Source organism: Oncorhynchus masou, unplaced genomic scaffold, assembly GCF_036934945.1.
Source record: "Oncorhynchus masou masou isolate Uvic2021 unplaced genomic scaffold, UVic_Omas_1.1 unplaced_scaffold_1446, whole genome shotgun sequence".
NCBI lineage: Eukaryota > Metazoa > Chordata > Actinopteri > Salmoniformes > Salmonidae > Oncorhynchus > Oncorhynchus masou.
In genome coordinates, this window is record NW_027004433.1 from 79965 (window position 1) to 105461 (window position 25497).

General features: G+C 44.6%; 1 pseudogene; it reads left to right on the plus strand.

Annotated features, from left to right (window-relative positions):
* Positions 1 to 25497, plus strand: part of LOC135530873 (adhesion G protein-coupled receptor B3-like) — a 97488-nt pseudogene that overhangs the window by 27916 nt on the left and 44075 nt on the right.

Sequence of the window (25497 nt, forward strand, 5' to 3'; positions counted from 1 at the left end):
GTTAGAGACAGGGTACCATTACTGTTAGAGACAGGGTACCATTACTGTTAGAGACAGGGTACCATTACTGTTAGAGACAGGGTACCATTACTGCTAGAGACAGGGTACCATTACTGTTAGAGCCAGGGTACCATTACTGTTAGAGACAGGGTACCATTACTGTTAGAGACAGGGTACCATTACTGTTCAGGACAGGGTACCATTACTGTTAGAGACAGGGTACCATTACTGTTAGAGACAGGGTACCATTACTGTTAGAGACAGGGTACCATTACTGTTAGAGACAGGGTACCATTACTGTTAGAGACAGGGTACCATTACTGTTAGAGACAGGGTACCATTACTGTTAGAGACAGGATACCATTACTGTTAGAGACAGGGTACCATTACTGTTAGAGACAGGGTACCATTACTGTTAGAGACAGGATACCATTACTGTTAGAGACAGGGTACCATTACTGTTAGAGACAGGGTACCATTACTGTTAGAGACAGGGTACCATTACTGTTAGAGACAGGGTACCATTACTGTTAGAGACAGGGTACCATTACTGTTAGAGACAGGGTACCATTACTGTTAGAGACAGTGTACCATTACTGTTAGAGACAGGGTAATATTACTGTTAGAGACAGGGTACCATTACTGTTAGAGACAGTGTAACATTACTGTTAGAGACAGGGTACCATTACTGTTAGAGACAGGGTACCATTACTGTTAGAGACAGGATACCATTACTGTTAGAGACAGGGTACCATTACTGTTAGAGACAGGGTACCATTACTGTTAGAGACAGGGTACCATTACTGTTAGAGACAGGGTACCATTACTGTTAGAGACAGGGTACCATTACTGTTAGAGACAGGGTACCATTACTGTTAGAGACAGGATACCATTACTGTTAGAGACAGGGTACCATTACTGTTCAGGACAGGGTACCATTACTGTTAGAGACAGGGTACCATTACTGTTAGAGACAGGGTACCATTACTGCTAGAGACAGGGTACCATTACTGTTAGAGACAGGGTACCATTACTGTTAGAGACAGGGTACCATTACTGTTAGAGACAGGGTACCATTACTGTTAGAGACAGGGTACCATTACTGCTAGAGACAGGGTACCATTACTGTTAGAGACAGGGTACCATTACTGTTAGAGACAGGGTACCATTACTGTTAGAGACAGGGTACCATTACTGTTCAGGACAGGGTACCATTACTGTTAGAGACAGGGTACCATTACTGTTAGAGACAGGGTACCATTACTGTTAGAGACAGGGTACCATTACTGTTAGAGACAGGGTACCATTACTGTTAGAGACAGGGTACCATTACTGTTAGAGACAGGATACCATTACTGTTAGAGACAGGGTACCATTACTGTTAGAGACAGGATACCATTACTGTTAGAGACAGGGTACCATTACTGTTAGAGACAGGGTACCATTACTGTTAGAGACAGGGTACCATTACTGTTAGAGACAGGGTACCATTACTGTTAGAGACATGGTACCATTACTGTTAGAGACAGGGTACCTTTACTGTTAGAGACAGGGTACCATTACTGTTAGAGACAGGGTAATATTACTGTTAGAGACAGGGTACCATTACTGTTAGAGACAGTGTAACATTACTGTTAGAGACAGGGTACCATTACTGTTAGAGACAGGGTACCATTACTGTTAGAGACAGGATACCATTACTGTTAGAGACAGGGTACCATTACTGTTAGAGACAGGGTACCATTACTGTTAGAGACAGGGTACCATTACTGTTAGAGACAGGGTACCATTACTGTTAGAGACAGGGTACCATTACTGTTAGAGACAGGGTACCATTACTGTTAGAGACAGGATACCATTACTGTTAGAGACAGGGTACCATTACTGTTCAGGACAGGGTACCATTACTGTTAGAGACAGGGTACCATTACTGTTAGAGACAGGGTACCATTACTCTTAGAGACAGTGTACCATTACTGTTAGAGACAGGGTACCATTACTGTTAGAGACAGGGTACCATTACTCTTAGAGACAGTGTACCATTACTGTTAGAGACAGGGTACCATTACTGTTAGAGACAGGGTACCATTACTGTTAGAGACAGGGTACCATTACTGTTAGAGACAGGGTAACATTACTGTTAGAGACAGGGTACCATTACTGTTAGAGACAGGGTACCATTACTGTTAGAGACAGGATACCATTACTGTTAGAGACAGGGTACCATTACTGTTCAGGACAGGGTACCATTACTGTTAGAGACAGGGTACCATTACTGTTAGAGACAGGGTACCATTACTGTTAGAGACAGGGTACCATTACTGTTCAGGACAGGGTACCATTACTGTTAGAGACAGGGTACCATTACTGTTAGAGACAGGGTACCATTACTCTTAGAGACAGGGTAACATTACTGTTAGAGACAGGATACCATTACTGTTAGAGACAGGGTACCATTACTGTTCAGGACAGGGTACCATTACTGTTAGAGACAGGGTACCATTACTGTTAGAGACAGGGTACCATTACTGTTAGAGACAGGGTACCATTACTGTTCAGGACAGGATACCATTACTGTTAGAGACAGGGTACCATTACTGTTCAGGACAGGGTACCATTACTGTTAGAGACAGGGTACCATTACTGTTAGAGACAGGGTACCATTACTCTTAGAGACAGGGTACCATTACTCTTAGAGACAGGGTACCATTACTCTTAGAGACAGGGTACCATTACTGTTAGAGACAGGGTACCATTACTGTTAGAGACAGGGTACCATTACTGTTAGAGACAGGGTACCATTACTGTTAGAGACAGGGTACCATTACTGTTAGAGACAGGGTACCATTACTGTTAGAGACAGGGTACCATTACTGTTCAGGACAGGGTACCATTACTGTTAGAGACAGGGTACTATTACTGTTAGAGACAGGGTACCATTACTGTTAGAGACAGGGTACCATTACTGTTAGAGACAGGGTACTATTACTGTTAGAGACAGGGTACTATTACTCTTAGAGACAGGGTACCATTACTGTTCAGGACAGGGTACTATTACTGTTAGAGACAGGGTACCATTACTGTTAGAGACAGTGTAACATTACTGTTAGAGACAGGGTACCATTACTGTTAGAGACAGGGTACCATTACTGTTAGAGACAGGATACCATTACTGTTAGAGACAGGGTACCATTACTGTTAGAGACAGGGTACCATTACTGTTAGAGACAGGGTACCATTACTGTTAGAGACAGGGTACCATTACTGTTAGAGACAGGGTACCATTACTGTTAGAGACAGGGTACCATTACTGTTAGAGACAGGATACCATTACTGTTAGAGACAGGGTACCATTACTGTTCAGGACAGGGTACCATTACTGTTAGAGACAGGGTACCATTACTGTTAGAGACAGGGTACCATTACTCTTAGAGACAGTGTACCATTACTGTTAGAGACAGGGTACCATTACTGTTAGAGACAGGGTACCATTACTCTTAGAGACAGTGTACCATTACTGTTAGAGACAGGGTACCATTACTGTTAGAGACAGGGTACCATTACTGTTAGAGACAGGGTACCATTACTGTTAGAGACAGGGTAACATTACTGTTAGAGACAGGGTACCATTACTGTTAGAGACAGGGTACCATTACTGTTAGAGACAGGATACCATTACTGTTAGAGACAGGGTACCATTACTGTTCAGGACAGGGTACCATTACTGTTAGAGACAGGGTACCATTACTGTTAGAGACAGGGTACCATTACTGTTAGAGACAGGGTACCATTACTGTTCAGGACAGGGTACCATTACTGTTAGAGACAGGGTACCATTACTGTTAGAGACAGGGTACCATTACTCTTAGAGACAGGGTAACATTACTGTTAGAGACAGGATACCATTACTGTTAGAGACAGGGTACCATTACTGTTCAGGACAGGGTACCATTACTGTTAGAGACAGGGTACCATTACTGTTAGAGACAGGGTACCATTACTGTTAGAGACAGGGTACCATTACTGTTAGAGACAGGATACCATTACTGTTAGAGACAGGGTACCATTACTGTTCAGGACAGGGTACCATTACTGTTAGAGACAGGGTACCATTACTGTTAGAGACAGGGTACCATTACTCTTAGAGACAGGGTACCATTACTCTTAGAGACAGGGTACCATTACTCTTAGAGACAGGGTACCATTACTGTTAGAGACAGGGTACCATTACTGTTAGAGACAGGGTACCATTACTGTTAGAGACAGGGTACCATTACTGTTAGAGACAGGGTACCATTACTGTTAGAGACAGGGTACCATTACTGTTAGAGACAGGGTACCATTACTGTTCAGGACAGGGTACCATTACTGTTAGAGACAGGGTACTATTACTGTTAGAGACAGGGTACCATTACTGTTAGAGACAGGGTACCATTACTGTTAGAGACAGGGTACTATTACTGTTAGAGACAGGGTACTATTACTCTTAGAGACAGGGTACCATTACTGTTCAGGACAGGGTACTATTACTGTTAGAGACAGGGTACCATTACTGTTAGAGACAGGGTACCATTACTGTTAGAGACAGGGTACTATTACTGTTAGAGACAGGATACCATTACTGTTAGAGACAGGGTACCATTACTGTTAGAGACAGGGTACCATTACTGTTAGAGACAGGGTACCATTACTGTTAGAGACAGGATACCATTACTGTTAGAGACAGGGTACCATTACTGTTAGAGACAGGGTACCATTACTGTTAGAGACAGGGTACCATTACTGTTAGAGACAGGGTACTATTACTGTTAGAGACAGGGTAATATTACTGTTAGAGACAGGGTACCATTACTGTTAGAGACAGGATACCATTACTGTTAGAGACAGGGTACCATTACTGTTAGAGACAGGGTACCATTACTGTTAGAGACAGGGTACCATTACTGTTAGAGACAGGGTACCATTACTGTTAGAGACAGGGTACCATTACTGTTAGAGACAGGATACCATTACTGTTAGAGACAGGGTACCATTACTGTTAGAGACAGGGTACCATTACTGTTAGAGACAGGGTACCATTACTGTTAGAGACAGGGTACCATTACTGTTCAGGACAGGGTAACATTACTGTTAGAGACAGGATACCATTACTGTTAGAGACAGGGTACCATTACTGTTCAGGACAGGGTACCATTACTGTTAGAGACAGGATACCATTACTGTTAGAGACAGGATACCATTACTGTTAGAGACAGGGTACCATTACTGTTAGAGACAGGGTACCATTACTGTTAGAGACAGGGTACCATTACTGTTAGAGACAGGGTATCATTACTGTTAGAGACAGGGTACCATTACTGTTAGAGACAGGGTACCATTACTGTTAGAGACAGGATACCATTACTGTTAGAGACAGGGTACCATTACTGTTAGAGACAGGGTACCATTACTGTTAGAGACAGGGTACCATTACTGTTAGAGACAGGGTACCATTACTGTTAGAGACAGGGTACCATTACTGTTAGAGACAGGATACCATTACTGTTAGAGACAGGGTACCATTACTGTTAGAGACAGGGTACCATTACTGTTAGAGACAGGGTACCATTACTGTTAGAGACAGGATACCATTACTGTTAGAGACAGGGTACCATTACTGTTAGAGACAGGGTACCATTACTGTTAGAGACAGGGTACCATTACTGTTAGAGACAGGGTACCATTACTGTTAGAGACAGGGTACTATTACTGTTCAGGACAGGGTACCATTACTGTTAGAGACAGGGTAACATTACTGTTAGAGACAGGGTACCATTACTGTTAGAGACAGGGTACCATTACTGTTAGAGACAGGATACCATTACTGTTAGAGACAGGGTACCATTACTGTTAGAGACAGGGTACCATTACTGTTAGAGACAGCGTACCATTACTGTTAGAGACAGGGTACCATTACTGTTAGAGACAGGGTACCATTACTCTTAGAGACAGGGTACCATTACTGTTCAGGACAGGGTACCATTACTGTTAGAGACAGGATACCATTACTGTTAGAGACAGGGTACCATTACTGTTAGAGACAGGGTACTATTACTGTTAGAGACAGGGTACTATTACTCTTAGAGACAGGGTACCATTACTCTTAGAGACAGGGTACCATTACTGTTCAGGACAGGGTACCATTACTGTTAGAGACAGGGTACTATTACTGTTAGAGACAGGGTACCATTACTGTTAGAGACAGGGTACCATTACTGTTAGAGACAGGGTACTATTACTGTTAGAGACAGGGTACTATTACTCTTAGAGACAGGGTACCATTACTCTTAGAGACAGGGTACCATTACTGTTCAGGACAGGGTACCATTACTGTTAGAGACAGGGTACTATTACTGTTAGAGACAGGGTACCATTACTGTTAGAGACAGGGTACTATTACTGTTAGAGACAGGGTAATATTACTGTTAGAGACAGGGTACCATTACTCTTAGAGACAGGGTACCATTACTGTTCAGGACAGGGTACCATTACTGTTAGAGACAGGGTACCATTACTGTTAGAGACAGGGTACCATTACTGTTAGAGACAGGGTACCATTACTGTTAGAGACAGGGTACTATTACTGTTAGAGACAGGGTACCATTACTGTTAGAGACAGGATACCATTACTGTTAGAGACAGTGTAACATTACTGTTAGAGACAGGGTACCATTACTGTTAGAGACAGGGTACCATTACTGTTAGAGACAGGGTACCATTACTGTTAGAGACAGGATACCATTACTGTTAGAGACAGGGTAACATTACTGTTAGAGACAGGGTACCATTACTGTTAGAGACAGGGTACCATTACTGTTAGAGACAGGGTACCATTACTGTTAGAGACAGGGTACCATTACTGTTAGAGACATGGTACCATTACTGTTAGAGACAGGGTACTATTACTGTTAGAGACAGGGTATCATTACTGTTAGAGACAGGGTACCATTACTGTTAGAGACAGGGTACCATTATTGTTAGAGACAGTGTACCATTACTGTTAGAGACAGGGTACCATTACTGTTAGAGACAGGGTACCATTACTGTTAGAGACAGGGTAACATTACTGTTAGAGACAGGGTACCATTACTGTTAGAGACAGGGTACCATTACTGTTAGAGACAGGGTACCATTACTGTTAGAGACAGGGTACCATTACTGTTCAGGACAGGGTACCATTACTGTTAGAGACAGGGTACCATTACTGTTAGAGACAGGGTACCATTACTGTTAGAGACAGGGTACCATTACTGTTAGAGACAGGGTACCATTACTGTTAGAGACAGGATACCATTACTGTTAGAGACAGGGTATCATTACTGTTAGAGACAGGATACCATTACTGTTAGAGACAGGGTACCATTACTGTTAGAGACAGGGTACCATTACTGTTAGAGACAGGGTACCATTACTGTTAGAGACAGGGTACCATTACTGTTAGAGACAGGATACCATTACTGTTAGAGACAGGGTACCATTACTGTTAGAGACAGGGTACCATTACTGTTAGAGACAGGGTACCATTACTGTTAGAGACAGGGTACCATTACTGTTAGAGACAGGGTACCATTACTGTTAGAGACAGGGTACCATTACTGTTAGAGACAGGGTACCATTACTGTTAGAGACAGGGTACTATTACTGTTAGAGACAGGGTACTATTACTCTTAGAGACAGGGTACCATTACTCTTAGAGACAGGGTACCATTACTGTTCAGGACAGGGTACCATTACTGTTAGAGACAGGGTACTATTACTGTTAGAGACAGGGTACCATTACTGTTAGAGACAGGGTACTATTACTGTTAGAGACAGGGTAATATTACTGTTAGAGACAGGGTACCATTACTCTTAGAGACAGGGTACCATTACTGTTCAGGACAGGGTACCATTACTGTTAGAGACAGGGTACCATTACTGTTAGAGACAGGGTACCATTACTGTTAGAGACAGGGTAACATTACTGTTAGAGACAGGATACCATTACTGTTAGAGACAGGATACCATTACTGTTAGAGACAGGGTAACATTACTGTTAGAGACAGGATACCATTACTGTTAGAGACAGGGTACCATTACTGTTAGAGACAGGGTACCATTACTGTTAGAGACAGGGTACCATTACTGTTAGAGACAGTGTACCATTACTGTTAGAGACAGGGTAACATTACATAGTCAATTCTTCTAATAATCTTAGGCTCGTATGTGCTGATCTAGAATCAGGTCCTCCTCGTCCATATAACGGCAAGCATTATTATGTAAAAGATAAAACGGATCCTATATCAGTTTATCCCACTCTGAGACGCTTTGTGAATACTGGTCTATGAAGTTGATGTTGTTGGCCATTGCTGTCCCGCTCACTCATGTTCTTCACAAGGTTTTACCATCCAGAACCTCATTGTCCCTTTTCTTGGTCATGAACAGGGTGTCTGTACCATGACAACAGCCTTCCTTCACTTCTTCTTTCTGGCGTCGTTCTGCTGGGTCCTGACGGAGGCTTGGCAGTCCTACATGGCCGTCACTGGGAAGGTCCGCACCAGGCTCATCAGGAAGAGGTTCCTCTGTCTGGGATGGGGTGAGTGTCTCTGTCTGGGATGGGGTGAGTGTCTCTGTCTGGGATGGGGTGAGTGTCTCTGTCTGGGATGGGGTGAGTGTCTCTGTCTGGGATGGGGAGAGTGTCTCTGTCTGGGATGGGGAGAGTGTCTCTGTCTGGGATGGGGAGAGTGTCTCTGTCTGGGATGGGGTGAGTGTCTCTGTCTGGGATGGGGTGAGTGTCTCTGTCTGGGATGGGGAGAGTGTCTCTGGGATGGGGAGAGTGTCTCTGTCTGGGATGGGGTGAGTGTCTCTGTCTGGGATGGGGTGAGTGTCTCTGTCTGGGATGGGGAGAGTGTCTCTGTCTGGGATGGGGTGAGTGTCTCTGTCTGGGATGGGGTGAGTGTCTCTGTCTGGGATGGGCTGAGTGTCTCTGTCTGGGATGGGGTGAGTGTCTCTGTCTGGGATGGGGAGAGTGTCTCTGTCTGGGATGGGAAGAGTGTCTCTGTCTGGGATGGGGTGAGTGTCTCTGTCTGGGATGGGGAGAGTGTCTCTGTCTGGGATGGGGTGAGTGTCTCTGTCTGGGATGGGGAGAGTGTCTCTGTCTGGGATGGGGTGAGTGTCTCTGTCTGGGATGGGGTGAGTGTCTCTGTCTGGGATGGGGAGAGTGTCTCTGTCTGGGATGGGGTGAGTGTCTCTGTCTGGGATGGGGAGAGTGTCTCTGTCTGGGATGGGGTGAGTGTCTCTGTCTGGGATGGGGTGAGTGTCTCTGTCTGGGATGGGGTGAGTGTCTCTGTCTGGGATGGGGTGAGTGTCTCTGTCTGGGATGGGGTGAGTGTCTCTGTCTGGGATGGGGTGAGTGTCTCTGTCTGGGATGGGGTGAGTGTCTCTGTCTGGGATGGGGTGAGTGTCTCTGTCTGGGATGGGGAGAGTGTCTCTGTCTGGGATGGGGTGAGTGTCTCTGTCTGGGATGGGGAGAGTGTCTCTGTCTGGGATGGGGAGAGTGTCTCTGTCTGGGATGGGGTGAGTGTCTCTGTCTGGGATGGGGTGAGTGTCTCTGTCCGGGATGGGGTGAGTGTCTCTGTCTGGGATGGGGTGAGTGTCTCTGTCTGGGATGGGGTGAGTGTCTCTGTCTGGGATGGGGTGAGTGTCTCTGTCTGGGATGGGGTGAGTGTCTCTGTCTGGGATGGGGTGAGTGTCTCTGTCTGGGATGGGGTGAGTGTCTCTGTCTGGGATGGGGTCAGTGTCTCTGTCTGGGAGGGGGTCAGTGTCTCTGTCTGGGATGGGGTGAGTGTCTCTGTCTGGGATGGGGTGAGTGTCTCTGTCTGGGATGGGGTGAGTGTCACTGTCTGGGATGGGGTGAGTGTCTCTGTCTGGGATGGGGAGAGTGTCTCTGTCTGGGATGGGGAGAGTGTCTCTGTCTGGGATGGGGTGAGTGTCTCTCTGGGATGGGGTGAGTGTCTCTGTCTGGGATGGGGAGAGTGTCTCTGTCTGGGATGGGGAGAGTGTCTCTGTCTGGGATGGGGAGAGTGTCTCTGTCTGGGATGGGGTGAGTGTCTCTGTCTGGGATGGGGTGAGTGTCTCTGTCTGGGATGGGGTGAGTGTCTCTCTGGGATGGGGAGAGTGTCTCTGTCTGGGATGGGGTGAGTGTCTCTGTCTGGGATGGGGTGAGTGTCTCTGTCTGGGATGGGGAGAGTGTCTCTGTCTGGGATGAGGTGAGTGTCTCTGTCTGGGATGGGGAGAGTGTCTCTGTCTGGGATGGGGTGAGTGTCTCTGTCTGGGATGGGGAGAGTGTCTCTGTCTGGGATGGGGAGAGTGTCTCTGTCTGGGATGAGGTGAGTGTCTCTGTCTGGGATGGGGTGAGTGTCTCTGTCTGGGATGGGGTGAGTGTCTCTGTCTGGGATGGGGTGAGTGTCTCTGTCTGGGATGGGGTGAGTGTCTCTGTCTGGGATGGGGAGAGTGTCTCTGTCTGGGATGGGGTGAGTGTCTCTGTCTGGGATGGGGAGAGTGTCTCTGTCTGGGATGGGGAGAGTGTCTCTGTCTGGGATGAGGTGAGTGTCTCTGTCTGGGATGGGGTGAGTGTCTCTGTCTGGGATGGGGAGAGTGTCTCTGTCTGGGATGGGGTGAGTGTCTCTGTCTGGGATGGGGAGAGTGTCTCTGTCTGGGATGGGGAGAGTGTCTCTGTCTGGGATGAGGTGAGTGTCTCTGTCTGGGATGGGGTGAGTGTCTCTGTCTGGGATGGGGTGAGTGTCTCTGTCTGGGATGGGGTGAGTGTCTCTGTCTGGGATGGGGAGAGTGTCTCTGTCTGGGATGGGGAGAGTGTCTCTGTCTGGGATGAGGTGAGTGTCTCTGTCTGGGATGGGGTGAGTGTCTCTGTCTGGGATGGGGAGAGTGTCTCTGTCTGGGATGGGGTGAGTGTCTCTGTCTGGGATGGGGAGAGTGTCTCTGTCTGGGATGGGGAGAGTGTCTCTGTCTGGGATGAGGTGAGTGTCTCTGTCTGGGATGGGGTGAGTGTCTCTGTCTGGGATGGGGTGAGTGTCTCTGTCTGGGATGGGGTGAGTGTCTCTGTCTGGGATGGGGAGAGTGTCTCTGTCTGGGATGGGGAGAGTGTCTCTGTCTGGGATGAGGTGAGTGTCTCTGTCTGGGATGGGGTGAGTGTCTCTGTCTGGGATGGGGTGAGTGTCTCTGTCTGGGATGGGGTGAGTGTCTCTGTCTGGGATGGGGTGAGTGTCTCTGTCTGGGATGGGGAGAGTGTCTCTGTCTGGGATGGGGTGAGTGTCTCTGTCTGGGATGGGGAGAGTGTCTCTGTCTGGGATGGGGAGAGTGTCTCTGTCTGGGATGGGGTGAGTGTCTCTGTCTGGGATGAGGAGAGTGTCTCTGTCTGGGATGAGGAGAGTGTCTCTGTCTGGGATGGGGTGAGTGTCTCTGTCTGGGATGGGGTGAGTGTCTCTGTCTGGGATGGGGTGAGTGTCTCTGTCTGGGATGGGGTGAGTGTCTCTGTCTGGGATGGGGTGAGTGTCTCTGTCTGGGATGGGGTGAGTGTCTCTGTCTGGGATGGGGAGAGTGTCTCTGTCTGGGATGGGGTGAGTGTCTCTGTCTGGGATGGGGAGAGTGTCTCTGTCTGGGATGGGGTGAGTGTCTCTGTCTGGGATGGGGTGAGTGTCTCTGTCTGGGATGGGGTGAGTGTCTCTGTCTGGGATGGTGTGAGTGTCTCTGTCTGGGATGGGGTGAGTGTCTCTGTCTGGGATGGGGTGAGTGTCTCTGTCTGGGATGGGGTGAGTGTCTCTGTCTGGGATGGGGAGAGTGTCTCTGTCTGGGATGGGGAGAGTGTCTCTGTCTGGGATGGGGTGAGTGTCTCTGTCTGGGATGGGGAGAGTGTCTCTGTCTGGGATGGGGAGAGTGTCTCTGTCTGGGATGGGGTGAGTGTCTCTGTCTGGGATGGGGTGAGTGTCTCTGTCTGGGATGGGGAGAGTGTCTCTGTCTGGGATGGGGAGAGTGTCTCTGTCTGGGATGGGGTGAGTGTCTCTGTCTGGGATGGGGAGAGTGTCTCTGTCTGGGATGGGGTGAGTGTCTCTGTCTGGGATGGGGTGAGTGTCTCTGTCTGGGATGGGGTGAGTGTCTCTGTCTGGGATGGGGAGAGTGTCTCTGTCTGGGATGGGGAGAGTGTCTCTGTCTGGGATGGGGTGAGTGTCTCTGTCTGGGATGGGGAGAGTGTCTCTGTCTGGGATGGGGAGAGTGTCTCTGTCTGGGATGGGGTGAGTGTCTCTGTCTGGGATGGGGTGAGTGTCTCTGTCTGGGATGGGGAGAGTGTCTCTGTCTGGGATGGGGAGAGTGTCTCTGTCTGGGATGGGGTGAGTGTCTCTGTCTGGGATGGGGAGAGTGTCTCTGTCTGGGATGGGGTGAGTGTCTCTGTCTGGGATGGGGAGAGTGTCTCTGTCTGGGATGGGGAGAGTGTCTCTGTCTGGGATGGGGTGAGTGTCTCTGTCTGGGATGGGGAGAGTGTCTCTGTCTGGGATGGGGAGAGTGTCTCTGTCTGGGATGGGGAGAGTGTCTCTGTCTGGGATGGGGTGAGTGTCTCTGTCTGGGATGGGGTGAGTGTCTCTGTCTGGGATGGGGTGAGTGTCTCTGTCTGGGATGGGGAGAGTGTCTCTGTCTGGGATGAGGTGAGTGTCTCTGTCTGGGATGGGGTGAGTGTCTCTGTCTGGGATGGGGTGAGTGTCTCTGTCTGGGATGGGGTGAGTGTCTCTGTCTGGGATGGGGTGAGTGTGTCTGTCTGGGATGAGGAGAGTGTCTCTGTCTGGGATGGGGAGAGTGTCTCTGTCTGGGATGGGGAGAGTGTCTCTGTCTGGGATGGGGTGAGTGTCTCTGTCTGGGATGGGGTGAGTGTGTCTGTCTGGGATGAGGAGAGTGTCTCTGTCTGGGATGGGTGAGTGTCTCTGTCTCATGGGTCATGACTCTGAAATGTCTTGGTCTCTCTCTATTGGTTCGTAGCTCTGTTCTTTAATGTGTCTATTTATCTCTCTGCCCCTCCCTTTTCTCTTCATCTCTCTCTTTCTCTCTCTCTCTCTCTCTCTCTCTCTCTCTCTCTCTCTCTCTCTCTTCATCTGGGATGTTGTTGTCTCTGTCGTCCTCCTGTCAGCTATGTTCTATGTTGCAGTGCTGATGTGCTCCCTCCATTCCAACTCTCCTAGGGATCTGTAAATGGACTTCCCTTGGGCTGTAGGGAGATTGACTAGCTGGCCTGGTGGTGGTTTCCTCATAGGAGTTAGCTGATAGCTAGGATTCAACCAAGGCCTCTGCAGTGTTTTAGCACAGCGAGGCTTGTCTTGTTGTTGTTGTTTTTCAGGGTACAGCTAAACGAGAACACAAAGTCATAAAGGAAAGTAGTGTATGTATGATTATTATTAAGTATGTCTATATAGATATACATCAGGCCAGAGAGAACGAGAGAGAGAGAGAGAGAGAGAGAGAACGAGAGAGAGAGAGAGAATGAGAGAGAGAGAGAGAGAGAGAGAGAGAGAATGGACTACAGTATACAGTGACGCTCTAGCAGGGGCCGTGCTGTGTGTGTAGGCTACTGTGAGTGGAGGGAGAGAGAGGTGATGCTGTAGCAGGGGCCGGGCTGTGTGTGTAGGCTACTGTGAGAGGAGGAAGAGAGATGACTCTCTAGCAGGGGCCGGGCTGTGTGTGTAGGCTACTGTGAGTGGAGGGAGAGAGAGGTGATGCTGTAGCAGGGGCCGGGCTGTGTGTGTAGGCTACTGTGAGTGTGAGCAAGTGACACAGGAACAGGGAGGAGGGAGGGAGAGACGAGATACCTCAACCAACCAAGCCAACTCTCGCTGAAGTAGACTAATAGCTAGCTAGCTAGGCTAATTATCATCCAATATGATGACTTAGTATCTGTCTTGACTGTGTCAAACAGGCAGAAGCTAGTTAAGCTAGCTAGCTAGCTTCACTGAGGCTGCAGGCACTTTCTCTTCCTACAAAAACAACTCCATTCAGAATATAATGTAGCAGGCTACCTTTTGGCTCTGGGTCATCGTAGCCTGTCCTTTTCCTTTGAAGGGAAATTAAAACATTTTTACCATGTTTTAATCTTCATCATCCCAACATCAACATGTGAATATGGCGTGTTTCTATATTTTGTAGTAAAAAAAAGAAGATAGGTGTTTCCAGTGACCAACCAATTAGAAGGCGATGTAAAATGACAAGATGCACACGGATGGTGTCATTGGAAACACTTCACTTCCTGTATCTTCTTTACTACAAATCATAGAAACACTCCATTTTAACATATGTTGATGTTGAATTAATAAATGCTGATTCCATCATTTTAATGACATCTTCCATTGATTAGATATCTCCTAACTTGTGTCCCACACAGAGGCTCTATGACTGTAGCCTATTGCCGCTTTGATGACTTCTGATTGGCCAACAACAACAACATGCTACATGCGCCCCTCTCGTGAAAAACAAAGAGCAGCAGCATAAATTCTACCATTTCGCTCTGTCTCTACTGCAGCAGTCGTGTTCTGATCTCTATGGGTCCTTCAGGACAAATCAGTTAAAATGACCATACCAGAGACCCATGACATTCATATCAGATCCGACAGTATTTAGAATTCTGGATCCAGACCGGCTTTGGTCCCGGATCAGGTCTCAGGTATTCGGGTACAGGTGGGTCTGTGAAGACCTCTACGGACGTCTCATCCAAGGACCTCTTACTTACAGCAAAGACACTTCCCAAATCTCTATTAAGAATCCAATTGATTACGAAAGAGCCCACACACTCATTCCTCCTGTTACCTAGCAACAAACAAGACTCTCTCTCTTCATTCGTCATTGCAGTTCTAAGCCGAACTACAATAGGTACAATGTTACCGATAAAGCAAATTGAAATTGAAATTGAATAGAGAGAGAGAGAGAGAGAGAGACAGAGAGAGAGAGACAGAGACATAGACAGAGACAGAGAGAGAGAGAGAGAGATAGAGAGAGAGAGAGAGAGAGAGAGAGAGAGAGAGAGAGAGAGAGAGAGAGAGAGAGAGAGAGAGAGATGGAGAGGGAGGGGAGGGAGAGAGAGAGAGAGAGAGAGAGAGAGAGAGAGAGAGAGAGAGAGAGAGAGAGGTGAATAGGTAAAGGCTGATATATATAGACAGTCTAAATGTAAATGATAAAATCGTGTGGTCTTGGTCGATGTTAGAAGGTTAGATGTTGTATGGTCATGTTAGACGAGAAGAAAATAGATGTATCTGTGCTGTATTTTTTGTCCTGCAACTGCACAGAACTTTATATGAGAGGATGTGTCTGAGAACAAATGACAGTAAACTCATCCATTGTAGCATCTCGGTAGACTCATCCATTGTAGCATCTCTGTAGACTCATCCATTGTAGCAGCTCTGTAAACTCATCCATTGTAACATCTCTGTAGACTCATCCATTGTACCATCTCTGTAGACTCATCCATTGTAACATCTCTGCAGACTCATCCATTGTAGCATCTCTGTAGACTCATCCATTGTAGCATCTCTGTAGACTCATCCATTGTAGCATCTCTGTAGACTCATCCATTGTAGCATCTCTGTAGACTCATCCATTGTAGCAGCTCTGTAGACTCATCCATTGTAGCAGCTCTGTAGACTCATCCATTGTAGCATCTCTGTAGACTCATCCATTGTAGCATCTCTGTAGACTCATCCATTGTAGCATCTCTGTAGACTCATCCATTGTAGCAGCTCTGTAAACTCATCCATTGTAGCAGCTCTGTAGACTCATCCATTGTAGCATCTCTGTAGACTCATCCATTGTAGCATCTCTGTAGACTCATCCATTGTAGCATCTCTGTAGACTCATCCATTGTAGCAGCTCTGTAGACTCATCCATTGTAGCAGCTCTGTAGACTCATCCATTGTAGCAGCTCTGTAAACTCATCCATTGTAACATCTCTGTAGACTCATCCATTGTACCATCTCTGTAGACTCATCCATTGTAACATCTCTGCAGACTCATCCATTGTAGCAGCTCTGTAGACTCATCCATTGTAGCATCTCTGTAGACTCATCCATTGTAGCATCTCTGTAGACTCATCCATTGTAGCATCTCTGTAGACTCATCCATTGTAGCAGCTCTGTAGACTCATCCATTGTAGCAGCTCTGTAGACTCATCCATTGTAGCAGCTCTGTGAGGATACGATACTGTCAGAAACATGGGTTTGTTTTCTATGAAAGTATGAGTCTACAGTTATGAAACTTATGGGAAGAACCAATACAATCCTCAAGCATCAACATTACATGTTGTTTTTTGTACTGCAGGTGTTCAGTATAATCTAACGTCTCTGTGGGGTTTATAGTTTAAAGTAGGAATGGATTTTCTCATCTTGTTCAGATTGTAAATATGAGCTTTTTTACAGTAAATCAAGAGCGTGTGTGTAGATCAGAGCTCTGGAGGCTACGCGATTTATGCCATAGCGCCGTACATTAGAGGCCCATTTACCTCTTCAGCACTGGGAGAGACGAGTGGACGACCACAAGGTCTCCGCCCCCACCTCCAGGAAATGTGACTGCATCAGTAGATCCTTCCCAGGCTGGGTGTGTGTGTGTGTGTGTGTGCATAGATGTATCTACGGATGTAAGGACTGACCCTCCATGAAGTCAAGTTATAAAATATAGTTTTTGGGGTGACAGGTAGCCGAGTGGTTAGAGCTTTGTGTCAGTAACCAGCAGGTAGCCTAGTGTGGTTAGAGCATTGGGCCAGTAACCAGCAGGTAGCCTAGTGGTTAGAGCGTTGGGCCAGTAACCAGCAGGTAGCCTAGTGGTTAGAGCTTTGTGTCAGTAACCAGCAGGTAGCCTAGTGTGGTTAGAGCTTTGTGTCAGTAACCAGCAGGTAGCCGAGTGGTTAGAGCTTTGTGTCAGTAACCAGCAGGTAGCCTAGTGTGGTTAGAGCATTGGGCCAGTAACCAGCAGGTAGCCTAGTGGTTAGAGCGTTGGGCCAGTAACCAGCAGGTAGCCTAGTGGTTAGAGCGTTGGGCCAGTAACCAGCAGGTAGCCTAGTGGTTAGAGCGTTGGGCCAGTAACCAGCAGGTAGCCTAGTGGTTAGAGCTTTGTGTCAGTAACCAGCAGGTAGCCTAGTGGTTAGAGCGTTGGGCTAGTAACCAGCAGGTAGCCTAGTGGTTAGAGCGTTGGGCCAGTAACCAGCAGGTAGCCTAGTGGTTAGAGCGTTGGGCAAGTAACCAGCAGGTAGCCTAGTGGTTAGAGCGTTGGGCCAGTAACCAGCAGGTAGCCTAGTGGTTAGAGCGTTGGGCCAGTAACCAGCAGGTAGCCTAGTGGTTAGAGCGTTGGGCCAGTAACCAGCAGGTAGCCTAGTGGTTAGAGCGTTGGGCCAGTAACCAGCAGGTAGCCTAGTGGTTAGAGCGTTGGGCCAGTAACCAGCAGGTAGCCTAGTGGTTAGAGCGTTGGGCCAGTAACCAGCAGGTAGCCTAGTGGTTAGAGCGTTGGGCCAGTAACCAGCAGGTAGCCTAGTGGTTAGAGCGTTGGGCCAGTAACCAGCAGGTAGCCTAGTGGTTAGAGCATTGGGCCAGTAACCAGCAGGTAGCCTAGTGGTTAGAGCATTGTGTCAGTAACCAGAAGGTTGCTTGATCAAATCCCTGAGATGACAAGGTAAAAATCTGTCGTTCAGCTCCTGAACAAGGCAGTTAACTCACTGTTCCCCGGTAGGCCGTCATTGTAAATATGAATTTGTTTGTAACTGACTTGCCTAGTTTAATAAAAGTCTGTGTTTAACCGGGGGCATTTCTCATGTGGGGCGACCATCATAACCACTACACTACGGAAACTGCTGGCAGAAGCAGCTACAACTGGATATTACTGATATTATTTGCATTTAAATTTACTCCCATTATGAGGCATTCATGAAAAGCAAAGTTCTCTGTTACAAATCAGGGCCTTCTCACGTGTCAGAGATCTCTGGGGGACCTGGTTTTGAACCACAGACATGTCTTGTGTGAGTCAAGCATGAAAAGCACTCGACTCTTCTGAAACTGAGGGTTCAAGAATCTTGAAGGAGTAATAAGAATTTCACTGATATTCTTTGCATGTAATTCCCATGATGAGGTATTCAAGAAAAGCAGCATTCTCTGTTACAAATCAGGTGCTTCTCGTATGTATCAGAGAAATGTGTTTTTGCACTGGGGACCTTTCTCGTGTGAGGCAAACGTGATAAACACTACACTACGGAAACTGCTGTTTGAATTAGTAAACGGAATCATTTTCTGAGGCTAAACAGTGTTTTGTTTACATTCACATTGTGTACAAACATTGGGGTAAATCAGACTTCTATTCCTGGTTCTGACGGGATACGACAGTTGAACTAAGCTCATGAGGCATTTATAAGTTTTATTCTTCAATAATCAATGGGTATATATCATTAATTTATAAAAACCAAAAATGGATCTAGCAACTAAGGATTCTATCTTTAAATACACTAAGCTTCTTATCTTGACTGGAGTTCTATCTGCAGAACACTGCCTCTATGGAGCTAATGATGAAGGAGATAGTTAACCTGCACATTCTGGACAACATTCTGTATCACATTCTGTATCACATTCTGTATGACATTCTGTATGACATTCTGTATGACATTCTGTATCACATTCTGTATGACATTCTGTATGACATTCTGTATGATGACTGTATGACGTTCTGTATGACATTCTGTATGACATTCTGTATGACATTCTGTATGACATTCTGTATGACATTCTGTATGATGACTGTATGACGTTCTGTATCACATTCTGTATGACATTCTGTATGACATTCTGTATGATGACTGTATGACGTTCTGTATGACATTCTGTATGACATTCTGTATGACATTATGTATGACGGCTGTACGGCACAATGAAACAAGCATTCAGAACTACCTGTCTTATTGTTCATGTGTTCATTCTTGTCTTTTTCAGGATTACCTGCCCTGGTGGTTGCCGTGTCAATGGGATTCACCAAAGCAAAAGGCTATGGGACACCCCAATAGTATGTTCTTTTCTCACTTCTTTCTTTCTACCTATGTGTCACCTTGGTAGTTCTGATATTTTAGTAAAGATTATAATGTATAGCATGTGGCATTTGCTCATGGTTATCACTGTCTATATCCCAAAATGCAATTGTTTTCATCTGTAAAGCCTCATACTAATTGTGTCAATGGTAATTTAAATCAGAAGAGTTTCATTTGCAGAAATGTTGGTAAATTAGCTTTTATTGTTTAACGAACTTATGAAAGAGATGGGTGTGTTTTCTCACTATCTAATCATGGCATGGGCTTGTTCAGTTACAAAGGAGAGCCTCAAACTCTAGGAGTTGAATAACCAATGTTTGACAGACAAGCTGTCTTCAACAGGGTGTAATGACAAATACTGCGGGTCACAACTATATATTCTTTGAAAAGACACACACACAGGTGTCTGTAATCAAGGGGTTGTTCAATGACACGTATTTGTTTCAAATCTATCACACGATGGTTTCATTTCAGAGAGACAAAGAATCATGTGTTTTTTGCTAAACACTATACATCCGCCTCACTCACTAAATAATAAGTAGTTCTACTAGGTTTTGCACATTTTGGCAAATGTAATAAATAACTACATTTTTAATAAAGAACTTTACAAATTTTACATTTGTGACATCAGTATTACAAAAATGTCAAATAAAAATAATAATATTGCTTCTTTAACGAGAACAACAGTTTTCAGCTGTGCTAACATAATTGCAAAAGTGTTTTCTAATGATCAATTAGCCTTTTAAATTGATAAACTTGGATTAGCTAACACAACGTGCCATTGGAACACAGGAGTGGTGGTTGCTGATAATGGGCCTCTGTGCACCTATGTAGATATTCCAAACAGCCGTGTCCAGCTACAATAGTCATTTACAACATTAACAATGTCTACACTGTATGTCTGATCAATTTGACGTTATTTTAATGGACAATGGCTTTTCTTTCAAAAACACAGACATTTCTAAGTGACCCCAAACTTTTGAACGGTAGTGTATATGCAAAACATTTGCATTTGACATTTTAGTGATTAAGCAGATGCTGTTATGCAGGCAGACTTACAGGTGGTGCATTCATCCTAAGATAGCTGGGTGGGACAACAACATATCACAGTTAAAGATATTTAATTCCATCTAAACAGTGAATATATATATAGCGTTTTGCAAAAAAATATTGTTTTATTTCACATCTAAAATCTGAGAGCAATAATATATTAAACACACATGAATGTACCCACATGCAATGATTTCTGAAGAAAAAACACAAACGTGAAAACTTGGTTAGCTAGGCTAGGGTGAACCCTACAAACCTGACAAACCCCCAAGACAACCCCAGTGGGCATTTTAAAAGATTCTGACAAACCCCCATCTCCTCCTGAGTTGTGTCCCAGTTGAATACTAGTACATAAACCATGTTTTAAAACTCTCGTTAGCATTTTATTCCCCAGTAAAACTTCCTGAAGCAGAACCACAGCATATGCCTGTACTCCCTTGACACTGGAGGATAACACAACTGTATGCAGCTGTGCACCATTAAGTTGATGTGATTCTGGGGTTTCATTTCTTTGTGGGAGTTGGTTCGCTAGCTAATCTCCTCTTCTCCTCTCCTCTCCGCTCCTCTCCAATCCAATCCAATCCACTCCACTTCTCTTCTCTTCTCTTCTCTTGTCTTCTCCACTCCTCTCCACTCTTCTCCACTCCACTCCTCTTCTCCACTCCTCTTCTCCTCTCTTCTCCTCTCTGCTCTTCTTCTCTCTGCTCTTCTCCTCTCCACTCCTCTCCTCTCTTCTCCTCTCCACTCTGCTCTTCTCCTCTCTACTCCTCTCCTCTTCTCTTCTCCTCTCTTCTCCTCTCTGCTCTTCTCCTCTCTTTTCCTCTCCTCCTTTCCTCTCCCCCTCTCTCTACAGTTGCTGGCTATCTCTAGAAGGTGGTCTCCTGTATGCCTTTGTTGGACCGGCAGCAGCAGTGGTTCTGGTATGTATTATAGTACTGCTGATTAAAGTACATATTATAGTATTACAGTACTGCTGATTAAAGTACATATTATAGTATTACAGTACTGCTGATTAAAGTACATATTATAGTATTATAGTACTGCTGATTAAAGTACATATTATAGTATCATAGTACTGCTGATTAAAGTACATATTATAGTATTATAGTACTGCTGATTAAAATACATATTATAGTATTATAGTACTGCTGATTAAAGTACATATTATAGTATTATAGTACTGCTGATTAAAGTACATATTATAGTATTATAGTACTGCTGATTAAAATACATATTATAGCATTACAGTACTGCTCATTAAAGTATGTATTATAGTATTACAGTACTGCTCATTAAAGTATGTATTATAGTATTACAGTACTGTAGATTAAAGTATGTATTATAGTATTACAGTACTGCTCATTAAAGTATGTATTATAGTATTACAGTACTGCTCATTAAAGTATGTATTATAGTATTACAGTGCCTAAGGGAGAAGGCTTGCAGTATAATTGTATGTTTAGGTTAAGTACTATTCAGGAAGTGTCAATTCTTAGTATTTACTACAATCACTGTCTACACTCTTAGAAAAAAAGGTGCTATCTCGGCCCTAAAAGGTTTTTGGGGCTGTGCACATAGGAGAACCCTTTGAAGAACCCTTTTGGATTCCATTGAAAAAACCTTTCTGCAGAAGGTTCTACATTGAACTCAAAAGGATTCTACCTGGAAAAAGGATCCTATTGGACTAGCTTTTTTGCTAAGAGTGTAGCCTCCTTCCAAAATCTTGACATTTTTCATCAAAGCAGTAAGCACTGATTAAATTATATTCAAAATACGTGAGTTATCCCACAAGGGGCAATTATTGCAAATCTGGTGTTAGTTTGAGTTACTGTTTGTCTAAGGAGGTGCTTTTGCTTCGTAAAATAACAGCAGCTGCTGTCAGACAGACAAAGCCTCCCTGAAGGCTCTGGTGTTGGATTGAGGGGAACATAGAGGTCAGGTCTTGCGAGTTAGTACATTTAATGTCAGTGCCATGAGTAAGCCATACAGCCCTAGATGTCACTTTACAACAGAGGAGAGTAAGAATAGAGGAGAGAGATCATAATAGAGGAGAGAGATCATAATATAGAGAGACCATAATATAGAGAGATCAGAATATAGAGAGATCAGAATATAGGAGAGAGATCATAATAGAGGAGAGATATCATAATAGAGGAGAGAGATCATTATATAGAGAGATCAGAATAGAGGAGAGAGATCATAATAGAGGAGAGAGATCATAATATAGAGAGATCAGAATAGAGGAGAGAGATCATAATAGAGGAGAGAGATCATAATAGAGAGAGATCATAATAGAGGAGGGAGATCATAATAGAGGAGAGAGATCATAATAGAGGGTAGAGATCATAATAGAGGAGAGAGATCATAATAAAGGAGAGAGATCATGATATAGAGAGATCATAATATAGAGAGATCATAATAGAGGAGGGAGATCAAGAGGAGAGAGATCATAATATAGAAAGATCATAATAGAGGAGAGAGATCATAAGAGAGATCATAATATAGAGAGAACATAATAGAGGAGAGAGATCATAATATAGAGAGAACATAATATAGAGAGAGATCATAATATAGAGAGAACATAATAGAGGAGAGAGGTCATAATATAGAGAGAACATAATAGAGAGAGAGATCATAATATAGAGAGAGATCATAATATAGAGAGAACATAATAGAGGAGAGAGATCATAATATAGAGAGAACATAATAGAGAGAGAGATCATAATATAGAGAGAGATCATAATATAGAGAGATCATAATAGAGGAGAGAGATCATAATATAGAGAGAGATCATAATAGAGAGAGATCATAATATAGAGAGATCATAATAGAGGGAGATGATAATATATAGATCATAATAGAGGAGAGAGATCATAATAGAAGAGAGATCATACTAGAAGAGAGAGATCATAATAGAAGAGAGATCATAATAGAGGAGAGAGATTATACTAGAGAAAGATCATAATAGAGAATGATCATAATAGAGGATAGAGATCATAATAGAGGAGAGAGATCATAATAGAGGAGAGAGATCATAATAGAGGAGAGAGATCAGAATAGAGGAGTGAGATCATAATAGAGGAGAGACAGAATGTGTACGGTACACTAATGATGTCATTCACCTTCTATATTTCACAAGGATAATGACATCTTATTGACATACTAATGCAGCTACCTTTCCTAAAGTGCACAAGTGTCTTTAGACGTGACATTGTTCCCTCACCTTAGTCCAGGACTGGGGTCCATTCCATTAGGAGGATTGGAGTTGGAATCCACATTTCTGTTTACTTCCTTTATTGAAATGGTAGTGACCCCAATCCTACCTTGTTCCCCCTCTATGAAAATGTAAATGTCTCCCTTCAGACCTTGACAGTGTCCTCTTAGTGTAATGGAGTTGTGTTGGTGAGTGGGAGAGCCAGGCTGATTCCCACCAGTTACACTGCTTTTCTCTGTAAACAGTTGAATATCAGGGAGTGTGACTAGTTATGTTTTCATTCGTCTCTGGGATTCAAACCGGCAACCTTTCAGTTACTGGCCCAGTGCTTTGAACCGGTAGCCCCATATGACTAAATATATTCAAGTTTCCCTCAGGTATATGACTAAATATATTCAAGTTTCCCTCAGGTACATGACTAATTATATTCAAGTTTCCCTCAGGTATATGACTAAATATATTCAAGTTTCCCTCAGGTATATGACTAAATATATTCAAGTTTCCCTCAGGTATATGACTAAATATATTCAAGTTTCCCTCAGGTATATGACTAAATATATTCAGGCTTCCTTCAGGTTTATGACTACATATATTCAGGTTTCCCTCAGGTACATGACTAAATATATTCAGGCTTCCTTCAGGTTTATGACTACATATATTCAGGTTTCCTTCAGGTTTATGACTAGATATATTCAGGTTTCCCTCAGGTTTATGACTAAATATATTCCAGTTTCCCTCGGGTACATGAATATATATGTGAAGGTGTTCCTTCTCTATGAACAGGTCAACATGGTGATTGGTATCCTGGTGTTCAACAAGCTGGTCTCCAGAGACGGGATTCTGGAGAAGAAGCCGAAGCATCGAGCTGGGTAAGAAACCACCTACAGCAAAGATATAGAATCTCTATTCTATTCTATTTCTATGACCTGTAGTATGTCTGAAGCAGCTGGGTAAGAGAGCACCTACTTATAAAATTCATTGTGATACACAACAAAGACAGACAGCAACTAGTTATTCTTCCTTATTTAGTTCTACTTCCTTATATGGACATTGAAACACTCGTGTTGGCCGGAGTGTTGACTGTATAGTCCTAAGATCTGCAGTGGTCTACTTCTCCAGTCCTTTAGTATACATCGTAGTCTGACTCCCCCTCACCACACATTCACACACAGACCCTCTGAATCTCTTCATTTTCCATATGGAGATTAGGCCTCGTTCTTTACTCTGTCTGATGGGAGGCCATTAGAGGCATCAACATAAAGAGGTCACATCTCTCTGGGGGAGACGACGTGTGTGTGTGTGTGTGTGTGTGTGTGTGTGTGTGTGTGTGTGTGTGTGTGTGTGTGTGTGTGTGTGTGTGTGTGTGTGTGTGTGTGTGTGTGTGTGTGTGTGTGTGTGTGTGCGTGCGTGCGTGCGTGCGTGCGTGCGTGCGTGCGTGCGTGCGTGCGTGTGTGTGTGTCTGGGGAGAGTAGGGGGGAGACGTGGCAGAATCAGTCCATAATGAAAATAGTTTAAAACGCCCACCACCCACAGGTCCCCAGATTGGCCCTGACTACTACTAACGAGTTGGAATGCGTTATTTTCTGTCGTCTTCTCGTTGGTTGGTACACCAGAGTCCCTCTTAAACAGCCCCACATAAAGACTGGTTTATACTCAGTCTACAACATGTCTGTAGACCACTAGAATGTGACAACTGTCCACAGACAGTCCTTAGATCTAATTTAAACCAGCCTTATGTCATCTTGTCATGTGTTTTTAGAACACTGTGGCCCTGCCTGACTACTACTAGTGTGATACAGAAAGTTGGGATGCCATTCCTAGTGATGTTTTTGTCACTAACGTCATGTTATGTCGTCTTGATGCGTGTTAATCCCAAAGCCCTCTACAACACCCACGCTAACATTGGCCATGTCTGTCTGGAAACTGCTAACATGAAAAGTTGCGGGTGCTAAAGTTTTTTCTTAACCCTTGTGTGGTGTTGAGGTCTGTGGGACCCATTTTCAGTGTTTACTAAATGAAAAATGCAATTAATTATTTTTTTAATCTGGACTCTTTGGCCTTGGCTCATTTTCTGTGAAGAACATGTAAAAGAACACATGTTTATTGAGTGCAC